This window comes from Leptodactylus fuscus, chromosome 3 (genome assembly GCF_031893055.1).
Source record: "Leptodactylus fuscus isolate aLepFus1 chromosome 3, aLepFus1.hap2, whole genome shotgun sequence".
Classification (NCBI taxonomy): domain Eukaryota; kingdom Metazoa; phylum Chordata; class Amphibia; order Anura; family Leptodactylidae; genus Leptodactylus; species Leptodactylus fuscus.
In genome coordinates this window covers 123795859-123813394 of record NC_134267.1, presented here as the reverse complement: position 1 = coordinate 123813394, position 17536 = coordinate 123795859, and the positions used below count along the sequence as shown (strand labels likewise).

The 17536-nt window shown below is 45.6% G+C and overlaps 1 non-coding gene across 1 annotated transcript; it reads right to left on the bottom strand.

The window, feature by feature from the left end:
* Positions 1-17214: 17214 nt before the first annotated feature.
* Positions 17215-17287, bottom strand: TRNAK-CUU (transfer RNA lysine (anticodon CUU)). The gene has a single exon. It is a non-coding gene; the product is annotated as a tRNA-Lys (tRNA).
* Between the last annotated feature and the right edge of the window lie 249 nt (positions 17288-17536).

Here is a 17536-nt window from a genome sequence, read left to right as displayed (position 1 = left end):
CTTCACATTCCCCCCTAAATTATATTTTTCTTTCCCTGAAATTTCTACACAGTGTTATCTGGAATGTGAGTACAACATTCTTCACCAATCATGGAGCAGACTCCACCTCTTTCTGCTGTGATCATATCTATAGCTAGTCGGTTTTGGAGAGAGGAGGAGGGTGTGGTAGAGTTTTCCATGCAGAAGTCAGAGCCAAATATGCCTAGTTTCACTCCAGATGTTTCATTGGCAGTAAAACAGGTATAGTTACCAGCATGTATATACACATGACCTTAATAGTCCCCCCTTGAAACAGCTCCAGACAAAGGGAATGCAGGGTGGGATGTCTGTCCCTATCTCTCACTACCGGACTGTAAGGAAATACCCTTCAGATCTTATAAAAAGCATATACATTGACTATTGTCAGACCTATAAACAATATGAATATAATAACTATAGAAACATAACAGGAATATAAGTTCAGATAGATCCAACAGTCTTCAAATTTTCTCTTCTCAAGGTCCATATCCTCTAACAGTTTATTGTCCCATTTGTTTTCAAGAACATCATCAAGTGGGCAAAGGTTTAAGGTTTTCCTTATACTCTCACAGCTGTACTGGCGATCAACAGGAACCGGAAGTGACCATTGAATCTCATATATCTCCTTATCACCATCCAATCTTTGGGTTTTAGTTTATAAGTTCCTTCCACTGACTTAGAATCTGGAGGGAAAAACTCGAGAATATACATTAATCATATGTCTTTGATGATTCGTCACATAGTCAGTCAGCACAACATATTACATCTGGAACATTTATAAAAAATACAATCCAAAGACAGGGCTAAATATCAATTTTCCTCTTTTCAGCGTAGTGTGAAACACACCGCATACTTATGGAGAATAGATTCAGGTAAACAATAATGACACACATAGATACGTCTGCCCCAGAACTAGTGGACTTCGTACACGGACTGTTTGTGATGGTTTTTCCTCACCAGATATGCCCCAAGCCATCCTGAAGGGAGACAACAACACACAAGTACGTACTCATACCGTCTCGCTGTATATACTCAACCTGCAATCTCTGGAACAGGTACAAGGTCTTCAGGCCTGGCTCTTTGGCCCAGCACATGCCATGCGGGCTCACATATATATCTGACTATAGTGATGCTAAATCCTGCAGCTGCCCATCCTCCGCTCACCAGGTCACACATGGCTACTTCTAAACAGTACACTTAGTAAGAAGCTGCTTATGCCATAAGTGGGAACAATGTTCTCAGTACATACTCTCTTACCACCGGACACCAGGACTTGTACATCCTCTTTCCAAGTCTCCTTTCCTCCTGGACCATCTTCGGTGCATCAGTGTCATAAAACCTGAAAAGAGAGCTAAAAGGTTTGGGTCTTATCAGTAAAACATGTCCCCTAGGCTTCCGCAGCTGGGCTAATGGCAGTGTCTGCCCACATACTACCTCTACTTTCTTTCGTATCAGCCTTGGTGTGTGCCATGACTTCTGACTATACCAACCTATGAGCAGCCGAAGGGTCTCCATCACACAAAAGTTCTTGCCCTCCAGATCGGACCATAATTCTACTATATCCAACACCTACCCTCAGACATTGTACCATGTTCAAGCGATGGCTTCAAATTCAGCTGAGACCCTTGGAGTCCCATACTAGGTCTCCTTACGCTTGGTTTACCTCATATACGGTGACTGTGGCATATCTGATGCAGGATTCACCATCTTTCCCAAATATAAGACCATCTATAATAGAGCTCAATCAAAAAGTTATCAATAGATTCATATCAGCAAAATTTTCTTAAGTTATCTTAGTCTTCTTCACCCCCCCCCCCCTGAAGATATTGATAACATCACGGTTCGGTTGTGTCAATGCCCAAACAACCATATACTGAATGCTGCATGCACCTCTATCGGAATGGGGTAGGAAAACTCTCCCTGGCGCTACTGGCTGACTAGGCCCTGCCTGCGGGTGTTGGTCAGCTGTTCCCAAGCTAAACTTGGCCCCGACAACTTCTGGCTCTCTAAACACGAAGACCTAACAGACAGGTGGGGTGAGAGCTGAAAGAGGCTAGGGACTGGGATACTAAAGATGGTCACCCCTAATGAAAGAATAGGTGCAGCTGCCAACGGTAACAAATAGGATGGGGCGTGCAGGAAAACAAACAACAATGGCTGTGCTGTCTTTCCCCCCTGGAAAAAAAAACAAAACAAAAACAAAAACTTTCTAATGCAGCAAGCAAATGTGACTTGTCAGAGAAATTAACTTTAACACAATCTTAATGTTACGTGGACTGACTGGACCTAATATTCATTAGCAATGGCTTTTGGTCTTCCGTTTTTTTGGGGTTTTTTTCAAGGTACTTCATGTTCTGTGAGAGAGATATGCAGAGTCTCTGCAAGGTCAAAGCTAGACAATACAAGAAGAGCCAGTATTATCTTATCATGCTGCAGCTCACATAGCTGCCTATCCCACTCATAGCTGCGGCTGGGTATCCCCCCCTGTATCTCATAGCTGTGTCTTGTGTAGGACTACAGACCTCAGCAATCTCTCTTAAAGAAACAGAAACACATTTGTACAATCTCATAATATCAATACAATAAGGTTAGGCACATATTCAGAACATATATAGAACATATCAGCAGAGAAAGCAGAAACATTAACTGAGGGATCAAATCAATCTCCTGTTCACACAACAAAATCATACACACAGAACATTACACAGCAGATATGGGAGCGACTTCTAATTCACTTAGTATAGAACAAAATAATTTTTCTTTCCTTTTCTTTAAAAACCAAAACATCATTACAAAGATAATCTGTGCTACGTCTTTTTATCAATCAACATACACATATACGTTTTCAAATTCGGACACCTTACTGAGTTTCTAAGTTTCAATAACATTTTTCCTACAATGGGGGACAATCTTGGTTTCAATCAGCTTATATCAACCTATGTTCACTTTCTTGTGCAATCTTTCCACTTGCTTCACCCTAAAATCCGATACCCATCCTATTATGTGCATACTATCACATCACTTTATGTTTCAACATTCTAAGTTCCATCTCTTTGACATCCTAAACTTAGGCAACATTCCTAAACCTCCTGTTTCTTTCCACTTTCTGGCATCTTTTCATTACCTCAACATTCTTCAACTATTCATTTCATGATTCACATAATCTAACACATTGTGACCGCTCATTGACCAAAATACATGTTTAACACAATTTCACACTATATTCCGGATTATTGGATGGACGTCTCAAAATTCCAGATTATCAGAATTTTCCTAAAATTTTACTTTTAAAGTCAAAATGTTGCTAACAACACAGTCTTAACAAGGAAAACCTTCTACCGTACCCCTCTTATAGCACTATACGTTTTCCCAACTATCTTAACTAACTAAGGGGTCGGGCACGGCTTTAAAGAAGGCAACACCAAATGCTTTACTAAGACAATTCTATGTTGGATCAGTGACTACATAAAAAGAGAACGGAAGCTAGTGTGATATTGTGCACACTTCTGTATGATACAAATTATAAAGATTAATATACAAATAGAGATGAGCGAACAGTGTTCTATCGAACTCATGTTCGATCGGATATTAGGCTGTTCGGCATGTTCGAATCGAATCGAACACCGCGTGGTAAAGTGCGCCATTACTCGATTCCCCTCCCACCTTCCCTGGTGCCTTTTTTGCTCCAATAACAGCGCAGGGTAGGTGGGACAGGAACTACGACACCGGTGACGTTGAGAAAAGTAGGCAAAACCCATTGGCTGCCGAAAACATGTGACCTCTAATTTAAAAGAACAGCGCCGCCCAGGTTCGCGTCATTCTGAGCTTGCAATTCACCGAGGACGGAGGTTTCCGTCCAGCTAGCTAGGGCTTAGATTCTGGGTAGGCAGGGACAGGCTAGGATAGGAAGGAGAAGACAACCACAACAGCTCTTGTAAGAGCTAAATTCCAGGGAGAAGCTTGTCAGTGTAACGTGGCACTGACGGGCTCAATCGCCGCAACCCAGCTTTCCCAGGATCCTGAATGGAATACACTGTCAGTGTATTCCCGTATACCCGATATATACCCCCGATACCCGTTCCAACGGTGTGCCCCCCCACCTTCACCCCAGAAATACCCTGCAAGTCCCCTAGCAATAGAATGGGGCTATATACACCCACTATTTTTGCTACTGCCATATAGTGCCATTGTCTGACTGGGAATTCAAAGAATATATTGGGGTTACGTGCACCCACAATTTTTACTACTGGTATACAGTGCCAGTTTCTGACTGGGAATTCAAAGAATATATTGGGGTTATAAATACCCTCATTTCTTGCTACTGCCATATAGTGCCAGTTTCTGACTGGTAATTCAAAGAATATATTGGGGTTATAAATACCCTCATTTCTTGCTACTGGTATATAGTGCCATTGTCTGACTGGGAATTCAAAGAATATATTGGGGTTACGTGCACCCACAATTTTTACTACTGGTATACAGTGCCAGTTTCTGACTGGGAATTCAAAGAATATATTGGGGTTACAAATACCCTCATTTCTTGCTACTGCCATATAGTGCCAGTTTCTGACTGGTAATTCAAAGAATATATTGGGGTTACGTGCACCCACAATTTTTACTACTGGTATACAGTGCCATTGTCTGACTGGGAATTCAAAGAATATATTGGGGTTATAAATACCCTCATTTCTTGCTACTGCCATATAGTGCCAGCTTCTGACTGGGAATTCAAAGAATATATTGGGGTTACGTGCACCCACAATTTTTACTACTGGTATACAGTGCCATTGTCTTACTGGGAATTCAAATTATATATTGGGGTTATAAATACCCTCATTTCTTGCTACTGGTATATAGTGCCATTGTCTGACTGGGAATTCAAAGAATATATTGGGGTTACGTGCACCCACAATTTTTACTACTGGTATACAGTGCCAGTTTCTGACTGGGAATTCAAAGAATATATTGGGGTTACAAATACCCTCATTTCTTGCTACTGCCATATAGTGCCAGTTTCTGACTGGTAATTCAAAGAATATATTGGGGTTACGTGCACCCACAATTTTTACTACTGGTATACAGTGCCAGTTTCTGACTGGGAATTCAAAGAATATATTGGGGTTACAAATACCCTCATTTCTTGCTACTGCCATATAGTGCCAGTTTCTGACTGGTAATTCAAAGAATATATTGGGGTTACGTGCACCCACAATTTTTACTACTGGTATACAGTGCCATTGTCTGACTGGGAATTCAAAGAATATATTGGGGTTATAAATACCCTCATTTCTTGCTACTGCCATATAGTGCCAGTTTCTGACTGGGAATTCAAAGAATATATTGGGGTTACGTGCACCCACAATTTTTACTACTGGTATACAGTGCCATTGTCTGACTGGGAATTCAAAGAATATATTGGGGTTATAAATACCCTCATTTCTTGCTACTGGTATATAGTGCCATTGTCTGACTGGGAATTCAAAGAATATATTGGGGTTACGTGCACCCACAATTTTTACTACTGGTATACAGTGCCAGTTTCTGACTGAGAATTCAAAGAATATATTGGGGTTACAAATACCCTCATTTCTTGCTACTGCCATATAGTGCCAGTTTCTGACTGGTAATTCAAAGAATATATTGGGGTTATAAATACCCTCATTTCTTGCTACTGGTATATAGTGCCATTGTCTGACTGGGAATTCAAAGAATATATTGGGGTTACGTGCACCCACAATTTTTACTACTGGTATACAGTGCCAGTTTCTGACTGGGAATTCAAAGAATATATTGGGGTTACAAATACCCTCATTTCTTGCTACTGCCATATAGTGCCAGTTTCTGACTGGTAATTCAAAGAATATATTGGGGTTACGTGCACCCACAATTTTTACTACTGGTATACAGTGCCATTGTCTGACTGGGAATTCAAAGAATATATTGGGGTTATAAATACCCTCATTTCTTGCTACTGCCATATAGTGCCAGTTTCTGACTGGGAATTCAAAGAATATATTGGGGTTACGTGCACCCACAATTTTTACTACTGGTATACAGTGCCATTGTCTTACTGGGAATTCAAAGAATATATTGGGGTTACGTGCACCCACAATTTTTACTACTGGTATACAGTGCCAGTTTCTGACTGGGAATTCAAAGAATATATTGGGGTTACAAATACCCTCATTTCTTGCTACTGCCATATAGTGCCAGTTTCTGACTGGTAATTCAAAGAATATATTGGGGTTACAAATACCCTCATTTCTTGCTACTGCCATATAGTGCCAGTTTCTGACTGGTAATTCAAAGAATATATTGGGGTTACGTGCACCCACAATTTTTACTACTGGTATACAGTGCCATTGTCTGACTGGGAATTCAAAGAATATATTGGGGTTATAAATACCCTCATTTCTTGCTACTGCCATATAGTGCCAGTTTCTGACTGGGAATTCAAAGAATATATTGGGGTTATAAATACCCTCATTTCTTGCTACTGGTATATAGTGCCATTGTCTGACTGGGAATTCAAAGAATATATTGGGGTTACGTGCACCCACAATTTTTACTACTGGTATACAGTGCCAGTTTCTGACTGGGAATTCAAAGAATATATTGGGGTTACAAATACCCTCATTTCTTGCTACTGCCATATAGTGCCAGTTTCTGACTGGTAATTCAAAGAATATATTGGGGTTACGTGCACCCACAATTTTTACTACTGGTATACAGTGCCATTGTCTGACTGGGAATTCAAAGAATATATTGGGGTTATAAATACCCTCATTTCTTGCTACTGCCATATAGTGCCAGTTTCTGACTGGTAATTCAAAGAATATATTGGGGTTATAAATACCCTCATTTCTTGCTACTGGTATATAGTGCCATTGTCTGACTGGGAATTCAAAGAATATATTGGGGTTACGTGCACCCACAATTTTTACTACTGGTATACAGTGCCATTGTCTTACTGGGAATTCAAAGAATATATTGGGGTTACGTGCACCCACAATTTTTACTACTGGTATACAGTGCCATTGTCTGACTGGGAATTCAAAGAATATATTGGGGTTACGTGCACCCACAATTTTTACTACTGGTATACAGTGCCATTGTCTGACTGGGAATTCAAAGAGTATATTGGGAATACAAATACCCTCATTTCTTGCTACTGCCATATAGTGCCAGTTTCTGACTGGTAATTCAAAGAATATATTGGGGTTACGTGCACCCACAATTTTTACTACTGGTATACAGTGCCATTGTCTGACTGGGAATTCAAAGAATATATTGGGGTTATAAATACCCTCATTTCTTGCTACTGCCATATAGTGCCAGTTTCTGACTGGGAATTCAAAGAATATATTGGGGTTATAAATACCCTCATTTCTTGCTACTGGTATATAGTGCCATTGTCTGACTGGGAATTCAAAGAATATATTGGGGTTACGTGCACCCACAATTTTTACTACTGGTATACAGTGCCAGTTTCTGACTGGGAATTCAAAGAATATATTGGGGTTACAAATACCCTCATTTCTTGCTACTGCCATATAGTGCCAGTTTCTGACTGGTAATTCAAAGAATATATTGGGGTTACGTGCACCCACAATTTTTACTACTGGTATACAGTGCCATTGTCTGACTGGGAATTCAAAGAATATATTGGGGTTATAAATACCCTCATTTCTTGCTACTGCCATATAGTGCCAGTTTCTGACTGGTAATTCAAAGAATATATTGGGGTTATAAATACCCTCATTTCTTGCTACTGGTATATAGTGCCATTGTCTGACTGGGAATTCAAAGAATATATTGGGGTTACGTGCACCCACAATTTTTGCTACTGGTATATAGTGCCAATTTCTAACTGGGAATTCAAAATGCGCAAGGCTCCCGGAAAGGGACGTGGACGAGGCCGTGGGCGAGGTCGGGGGAATGGTTCTGGGGAGCAAGGTAGCAGTGAAGCCACAGGGCGTCCCATGCCTACTCCTGTGGGGCAGCAAGCATTGCGCCACTCCACAGTGCCAGGGTTGCTTGCCACATTAACTAAACTGCAGGGTACAAACCTTAGTAGGCCCGAGAACCAGGAACAGGTCTTGCAATGGCTGTCAGAGAACGCTTACAGCACATTGTCCAGCAGCCAGTCAGACTCTGCCTCCTCTCCTCCTATTACCCAACAGTCTTGTCCTCCTTCCTCCCAAAATTCCCAAGCTTCACAGAACAATAACCCCAACTGTCCCTGCTCCCCAGAGCTGTTCTCCGCTCCTTTCATTGTCCCTCAACCTGCCTCTCCACGTCACGATTCCACGAACCTAACAGAGGAGCATCTGTGTCCAGATGCTCAAACACTAGAGTCTCCTCCATCTCCGTTCGATTTGGTGGTGGATGACCAGCAACCCACCCTCATCGACGATGATGTGACGCAGTTGCCGTCAGGGCATCCAGTTGACCGGCGCATTGTGCGGGAGGAGGAGATGAGACAGGAGTTGGAAGAGGAAGTGGTGGATGATGAGGACACTGACCCGACCTGGACAGGGGGGATGTCAAGCGGGGAAAGTAGTGTGGATGTTGAGGCAAGTGCAGCACCAAAAAGGGTAGCTAGAGGCAGAGGCAGAGGTCAGCAGCTTAGGCGAAGCCAGGCCACACCCGAAATCTCCCAAGATGTTCCAGTTCGTACCCAGCCCCGAAAAACTCCCACCTCGAGGGCACGTTTCTCGAAGGTGTGGAGTTTTTTCAAGGAATGCGCCGAGGACAGATATAGTGTTGTCTGCACAATTTGCCTCTCGAAATTGATTAGGGGCTCTGAGAAGAGCAACCTGTCCACCACTTCAATGCGCCGTCATTTGGAATCCAAGCACTGGAATCAGTGGCAGGCAGCAACGGCAGGACAAAGGCCGCCTGCCGTTCACGCCACTGCCACTGCCTCTGCCACTGCCTCTGCCTCTGCCACTGCCACTGCTGACTGTGCTGGCGATGCACTCCAGAGGACGAGCCAGGACACCACTTCATCTGCCTCCGCCACTTTGTTGACTTCTCCCTCATCCTCCCCTGTTCCTGTCTTATCTCCTTCTCCTGCACCATCAAAGGCACCATCAGGCGCTTCTTTACAACAACCCACCATCTCTCAGACATTGTAGCGGCGGCAGAAATACACTGCTAACCACCCACACGCGCAAGCCTTGAACGCCAACATCGCTAAACTGCTGGCCCAGGAGATGTTGGCGTTCCGGCTAGTTGAAACTCCCGCCTTCCTGGACCTGATGGCAACTGCGGCACCTCGCTATGCCGTCCCTACTTCTCCCGGTGTGCCGTCCCCGCCTTGCACCAGCACGTGTCACTCAACATCAGGCGGGCCCTTAGTTCCGCGCTTTGCACAAAGGTCCACTTGACCACCGACGCGTGGACAAGTGCATGCGGACAGGGACGCTACATTTCACTGACGGCACACTGGGTGAATGTAGTTGAGGCTGGGACTGCTTCCCAAACTGGCCCGGTGTACCTCGTCTCCCCGCCTAACATTCCTGGCAGGGACACGAAAAGAACACCCCCCTCCTCCTCCTCCTCTACCGCCTCCTCCTCCGCCACCGCCTCCTCCTCCGCCACCGCCTCCTCCTCCGCTGTTAGATTGACCCCAGCTACGAGTTGGAAACGTTGCAGCACTGGCGTTGGTAGACGTCAGCAGGCTGTGCTGAAGCTGATCAGCTTGGGGGACAGACAGCACACTGCCTTCGAGGTGAGGGATGCCCTCCTCGATGAGACGGCAATATGGTTTGAGCCGCTGCACCTGGGCCCAGGCATGGTCGTTTGTGATAACGGCCGGAACCTGGTAGCAGCTCTGGAGCTTGCCGGACTCCAACATGTTCCATGCCTGGCCCACGTCTTCAACCTAGTGGTGCAACGTTTCCTAAAGAGCTACCCCAATGTTCCAGAGCTACTGGTGAAAGTGCGGCGCATGTGCGCCCACTTTCGCAAGTCGACAGTAGCCGCTGCTAGCTTAAAATCTCTCCAGCAATGCCTGCATGTGCCACAACACCGGCTTTTGTGCGACGTCCCCACACGCTGGAACTCAACGTTTCAGATGTTGAATAGAGTGGTTGAGCAGCAGAGACCTTTGATGGAATACCAGCTACAAAACCCTAGGGTGCCACAAAGTCAGCTGCCTCAGTTTCTCATCCATGAGTGGCCATGGATGAGAGACCTTTGTGACATCCTACGGGTGTTTGAGGAGTCCACAAGGAGGGTGAGCTCTGAGGATGCGATGGTGAGCCTTACAATCCCGCTCTTGTGTGTTCTGAGAGAATCCCTGATTGACATCAGGGATAACTCAGATCACACAGAGGAGTCAGGGATAGCATCCGATCCGTCACAGCTGGAGAGTAGGTCCACACATCTGTCCGCTTCATCGCGTTTAATGGAGGACGAGGAGGAGGAGGAGGAGGAGGAGGAAGAAGAGTTGTCCGATGATGTGATGGTGATACAGGAGGCTTCCGGGCAACTTCGAATCGTCCCATTGTTGCAGCGCGGATGGGTAGACATGGAGGATGAGGAGGAAATGGAGATTGAACTTTCCGGTGGGGCCAGAGGAGTCATGCCAACTAACACTGTGGCAGACATGGCTGAGTTCATGTTGGGGTGCTTTACAACCGACAAGCGTATTGTCAAAATCATGGAGGACAACCAGTACTGGATCTTTGCTATCCTTGACCCCCGGTATAAAAACAACATCTCGTCTTTTATTCCGGTAGAGGGGAGGGCCAATCGCATCAATGCTTGCCACAGGCAATTGGTGCAGAATATGATGGAGATGTTTCCAGCATGTGACGTTGGCGGCAGGTAGGACAGTTCCTCCAGTAGGCGACCAAGTTCTCACCGGTCCACACAAACGAGGGGCACACTGTCTAAGGTCTGGGACACCTTGATGGCACCCCCTCGCCAAAGTGCCGCCACGGAGGGTCCTAGTGTCACCAGGCGTGAGAAGTATAGGCGCATGTTGCGGGAATACCTTTCCGACCACAGCCCTGTCCTCTCCGACCCCTCTGCGCCCTACACGTATTGGGTGTCGAAGTTGGACCTGTGGCTTGAACTTGCCCTATATGCCTTGGAGGTGCTGTCCTGTCCTGCCGCCAGCGTCCTATCTGAGAGGGTGTTCAGTGCAGCCGGTGGCATCATCACTGACAAGCGCACCCGTCTGTCAGCTGAGAGTGCCGACCGGCTCACTTTGATAAAAATGAACCACCACTGGATAGAGCCTTCATTTTTGTGCCCACCTGTGTAAAGCACCCCAACATGAAACTCCATGTCTGTACTCAACCTCTCCAATTCCTCCGCATCCTCATACTCATCCACCATAAGCGTTGCACAATTCTGCTAATACTAGGCTCCCTCCAACATGATTTCCCCCAACTCTGCTGGTTAGAGGCTCCCTCCACCCTGATTTCCACCAACTCTGCTGGTTAGAGGCTCCCTCCACCCTGCTTTCCCACAACTCTGAGGGTTAGAGGCTCCCTCCACCATGAATTTGCCCAAACTGGGCTGGTTAGAGGCTCCCTCCACCATGAATTGGTCCAAACTGGGGTTTTTAGAGGCTCCCTCCACCATGAATTTGCCCAAACTGGGCTGTTTAGAGGCTCCCTCCACCATGAATTGGTCCAAACTGGGCTGGTTAGAGGCTCTCTCCACCATGAATTGGTCCAAACTGGGTTTTTTAGAGGCTCCCTCCACCATGAATTGGTCCAAACTGGGGTTTTTAGAGGCTCCCTCCACCATGAATTGGTCCAAACTGGGGTTTTTAGAGGCTCCCTCCACCATGAATTGGTCCAAACTGGGGTTTTTAGAGGCTCCCTCCACCATGAATTTGCCCAAACTGGGCTGTTTAGAGGCTCCCTCCACCATGAATTGGTCCAAACTGGGGTTTTTAGAGGCTCCCTCCACCATGAATTGGTCCAAACTGGGGTTTTTAGAGGCTCCCTCCACCATGAATTTGCCCAAACTGGGCTGTTTAGAGGCTCCCTCCACCATGAATTGGTCCAAATTGGGGTTTTTAGAGGCTCCCTCCACCATGAATTTGCCCAAACTGGGCTGGTTAGAGGCTCCCTCCACCATGAATTGGTCCAAACTGGGCTGGTTAGAGGCTCCCTCCACCATGAATTGGTCCAAATTGGGGTTTTTAGAGGTTCCCTCCACCATGAATTGGTCCAAACTGGGCTGTTTAGAGGCTCCCTCCACCATGAATTGGTCCAAACTGGGGTTTTTAGAGGCTCCCTCCACCATGAATTGGTCCAAATTGGGGTTTTTAGAGGCTCCCTCCACCATGAATTTGCCCAAACTGGGCTGGTTAGAGGCTCCCTCCACCATGAATTGGTCCAAACTGGGCTGGTTAGAGGCTCCCTCCACCATGAATTGGTCCAAACTGGGTTTTTTAGAGGCTCCCTCCACCATGAATTGGTCCAAACTGGGGTTTTTAGAGGCTCCCTCCACCATGAATTGGTCCAAACTGGGGTTTTTAGAGGCTCCCTCCACCATGAATTGGTCCAAACTGGGGTTTTTAGAGGCTCCCTCCACCATGAATTTGCCCAAACTGGGCTGTTTAGAGGCTCCCTCCACCATGAATTGGTCCAAACTGGGTTTTTTAGAGGCTCCCTCCACCATGAATTGGTCCAAACTGGGGTTTTTAGAGGCTCCCTCCACCATGAATTGGTCCAAACTGGGGTTTTTAGAGGCTCCCTCCACCATGAATTTGCCCAAACTGGGCTGTTTAGAGGCTCCCTCCACCATGAATTGGTCCAAATTGGGGGTTTTAGAGGCTCCCTCCACCATGAATTGGTCCAAACTGGGGTTTTTAGAGGCTCCCTCCACCATGAATTTGCCCAAACTGGGCTGTTTAGAGGCTCCCTCCAGCATGAATTGGTCCAAACTGGGGTTTTTAGAGGCTCCCTCCACCATGAATTGGTCCAAACTGGGGTTTTTAGAGGCTCCCTCCACCATGAATTGGTCCAAACTGGGGTTTTTAGAGGCTCCCTCCACCATGAATTGGTCCAAACTGGGCTGGTTAGAGGCTCCCTCCACCATGAATTTGCCCAAACTGGGCTGTTTAGAGGCTCCCTCCACCATGAATTGGTCCAAACGGGGGTTTTTAGAGGCTCCCTCCACCATGAATTTGCCCAAACTGGGCTGGTTAGAGGCTCCCTCCACCATGAATTTGCCCAAACTGGGCTGTTTAGAGGCTCCCTCCACCATGAATTGGTCCAAACTGGGCTGTTTAGAGGCTCCCTCCACCATGAATTGGTCCAAACTGGGGTTTTTAGAGGCTCCCTCCACCATGAATTGGTCCAAACTGGGGTTTTTAGAGGCTCCCTCCACCATGAATTGGTCCAAACTGGGGTTTTTAGAGGCTCCCTCCACCATGAATTTGCCCAAACTCTGCTGGTTAGAGGCTCAATCCACCCTGATTTTCAAAACAAATGTTGGTGCCAACCTCAACTTACTACAAGGGCCAAATTCACTGCTGGTGACAAGCTCTCCTCACTGCAAGTGCCAAATACACATGTTTCAAGGTGTTTTCCTACTGTCAGAGAGGTGGTATTGAGTGTGTAAAGTATGTAGTTGTTAGGCTGTGATGTTGGGGTAATAGAGGGTCTTTGGTGTGTTAGATGCCCCCAGACATGCTTCCCCTGCTGTCCCAGTGTCATTCCAGAGGTGTTGGCATCATTTCCTGTGGTGTCATAGTGGACTTGGTGACCCTCTAGACACGGATTTGGGTTTCCCCCTTAACGAGTATCTGTTCCCCATAGACTATAATGGGGTTCGAAACCCGTTCGAACACACGAACATTGAGCAGCTGTTCGAATCGAATTTCGAACCTCGAACATTTTAGTGTTCGCTCATCTCTATATACAAAGATTAAAATACGGCACAGACCAGATGAGTTACCTTCCCTCATAACCGTGATCTGAGTCAGCTCAGGAAAAGGATTCTGGTCTCTTATGGTAAATTTTTAGACAAGAAGAAGATATGTTTAGAATAATTAGCATAACACAACGGGATATAAAATTCCATCATAGGTTTCAACACATAACTATGGAATAAGACACAAAGAAGAAGTTTCATCTCATTATTTCCCATTCCCATAAATAAAAGATAAACACATAGATATATAAACAAACAAGTAAAAAATCTGAATATTCTCTGTAATACATAGATGATACCATTAATACAATCTCTGTGTGCCTTGAACTCTTGCACAAAGGTTTCAACTTGGGGTAAAACCCCAACTTGTAGGTTGGCGAGGCGACAGAGGGTGAGTGGCCGTCTCCCCCTCCGTGACCTCCCATACCCACGCTGTGAAGATTCAAAACTTTTTACTATTACCTTTTGCTTTTTTTGTGGATACAACAGTTTAAAAGATAATAACAGACAAACAATAATTCAAAACATAACCATTACATCATATGCTTGGATATCCCTGTATACACATTGTCATTATACGTTACTCAGGTTAACCTTTTTTTTTTTTTTACCAAATCACTTCTTTTGATATAACACATAGACTGTGGACTCTGGTGCTGGCACAAAGCCAAGTTTCGTCTTCTCTGCGCTTCCTCCAGCATCTGGCAGTCTATGAGATAAAACGACCTTGAAGCTCTTGGCAGTCAATTAAAATGCTTTGATTGCTCTCTACAGAAATAAAATAAGAATAAAACTCAAACAGCAGTTAATATACTGACACCAAAATTACACATTAATATTTTTGCGCAATTTTTTATTTTCATAGCAAACCTCACTCTAGTAATTACCACAAGTGTTCAGAATCTCTTAAACTATACTTGAAGTTAAGGGAAATTTCCTTCCTTCCCAATTTTCCTTTTCTTTACTAGATCCCAACCAAAGTTTTGAACGTATAATCCTCTAAACATCATAATAGTGGTATACAGTGAGGTCTTTTATAGCTGAACTGGGCATAGACACTCGGACACTCGGAAAGGGGGCTACCGGGGGTTTGACCTCTTCCGGGCTTGAGGGTTTGTGATAGGAACTAGATGTGGCTATCACTGGATAAAGGGGGCGTGATCTGAGGGGCGGTGAGGGCCGGAGATGTTGGTCTGTACTAACATGGCTGCCAGTGGGAACAGCCATAACCTCACTTCCGCCATCCCTGGGCGTTGGTCCGGAAGATGAGACAACAGGGGATGGGCGGGGAGCTCCACAGGCTACACAGACATCTTGCAAATCAGGATTCAGCTGCCTACAGACGTCACAGATCCACCCATCTCCACTACTCTCGGCGCCATTTTAGGGCAGTGGCGCACAAGCAATTATACTCGGCATATTCTTTTTATCATCAAGTTTCAGATAACCAAACAAAGAAACAAAGGTTCAGCATTTTCATGTCCTCCCTCGCCTGTCAGTTCTGCATATCCCTCACGTTCTAGAGTCCTTGCGACCCTGTAATGAGCTTGGGCGGCTTCCAGCAAACCTTTATCTTCTAACACTCCCCGTGACTCTTCTAACATTTTTCTCCACATACTAGGTTGCAATCGGCCCGTAGGAGGCACCTCAACCAGTTTATACATTCTCAAAGCCTCTTTCACATATTTCTTGCCTTCTCTGACTCGAACCAAATCAACAGCAGTCTGTGCCCCGTCAGGCAAAACATGTTCCCCCTTGAACAACCGCAACATTCTCACGGTCCCAATATTGCTTATCTGCGTGCGCATTCGGCAGATATGTGACCCCACAACCACCAACAAAGTCACCTTTACCGGTCTCAGACTCTTGTTGACAGGTCCTCCTCCGACCACAGGTTGCAGTCACTGGGCAATATCAAATCAACCAATCCAATAGCACCCGTCCACTCCCTGACGGCCTCATGCTATGGATCAATAAATAAATTACAGCACCCGCCCTATTTCCTGACGGCCTCATGCCCAGTCCAAATGTTGCGATCGTCCAAAAGATCACATGCACTACTCTACATCAAAGAGGGCAAGAAATTCACTTCCCGGAATCTGAAGCAACACAGGTGACTGAACACTCGGTGATATATATATATACTGGTGAGGAAAAACAAGTTCAGACTACGGCTCCAGGACCCACCTATCCGTATCACTCGGACTGGACAATCGATCCAACTGGATCACCTGTCAGCCAGACAACGACACACCGACAGTCACAAGCAAATGCCACATATTCATATGAATATGCAAACACTTACCGTGACTCTAATGAGGGTGATCAGGCCTCGGGTCGGTGAGACGCCGTCTGATGTCCAGGGTCCGGCACGGGTCGGTCAACCGCGGTGGTCCTATGGCCGTAGTCCCTGTTCGGGCGCCACTTGTTGAGGTAGTGACCTCCGCCAGAATACGGGTCACTTCCAGTGGTCAGTCACCTGCTCCAAATCAATCATGCATGTGCGCGCTGATTAAGATGAACTCCGACACACTGAGTCAGTTTTCATCTCAGTCCATGCAACAAGGCGCTGTGCCTGCTCACACAGTACTGAGGTTTATTGAGGAAGTTACAGTTTTTATACAGGAATGCAAGAAAGATAAGATAACGGCAGGCTGTAAGCATATACGTCTTGTATCCGAATACACTGACGATCAGTCATTGGCTCTTAAGTTTCAACATCTCTTAGCTTTCGATTTCCCGAGAAATGATACTGTCTTTCTTGTAAACCACATGACGATCGTGTGCGTCAGCATCTGGGTGTGGTACTGGATACAGGCGCCATCTTAATGTATATAAGGTATAATAAGCTTGCATAGAGAAAAATATAATTTCTTAAGCAGTATAAAGCATGTATAAAAATAAGAATGGACATGGTTTACCTTCACAGTAGAATTCTCGCCTGCCACGTGGGAGGCCCGGGTTTGATTCTTGGCCAATGTCATACTCTTGGTTTTGTTGTTTTGCCTGTTCTTCGAAATGGGTATCCTTGGTTCCATTTCTCCTTGACTAACTCCTTCCAAGTAAAATAGCATCCTGGATGCAAACAGCCATGTCAGCTGTTTTTCAGGGAAGGAGTGTAATTATGGGTTGGTTTTCACGCCTCTTGGGCCTTCCATTGAAAGGTTGTTTACATTTATTGCTCCATTCAAGGTCTCTTTTTTTAGTTCATTTTTTTGTCTGTTCAGGATGGGAAGCGGACTTGTAAGCTGACAGTTGGGGGAAGAATGACGAAAACAAACCAACCTCCGCCCAACATGGGGCTCGAACCCACGACCCTGAGATTAAGAGTCTCATGCTCTACCGACTGAGCTAGCCAGGCTCGAAGTGGCTGCATTGTGGAGCTATACAGCAGGATAGCGACGGCATCAGTGGAAAACATCCCAGTCCGGCCCCTAAGTCCGGCAGGAGCCACTAGCATCACAACAGATCCCGTCAAGCATTGGTAGTTCAGTGGTAGAATTCTCACCTGCCACGTGGGAGGCCCGGGGTCGATTCCCAGCCAATGCAATACTCTTGATTTTGTTGTTTTGCCTGTTCTTCGAAATGGGTATCCTTAGTTCCATTGCTC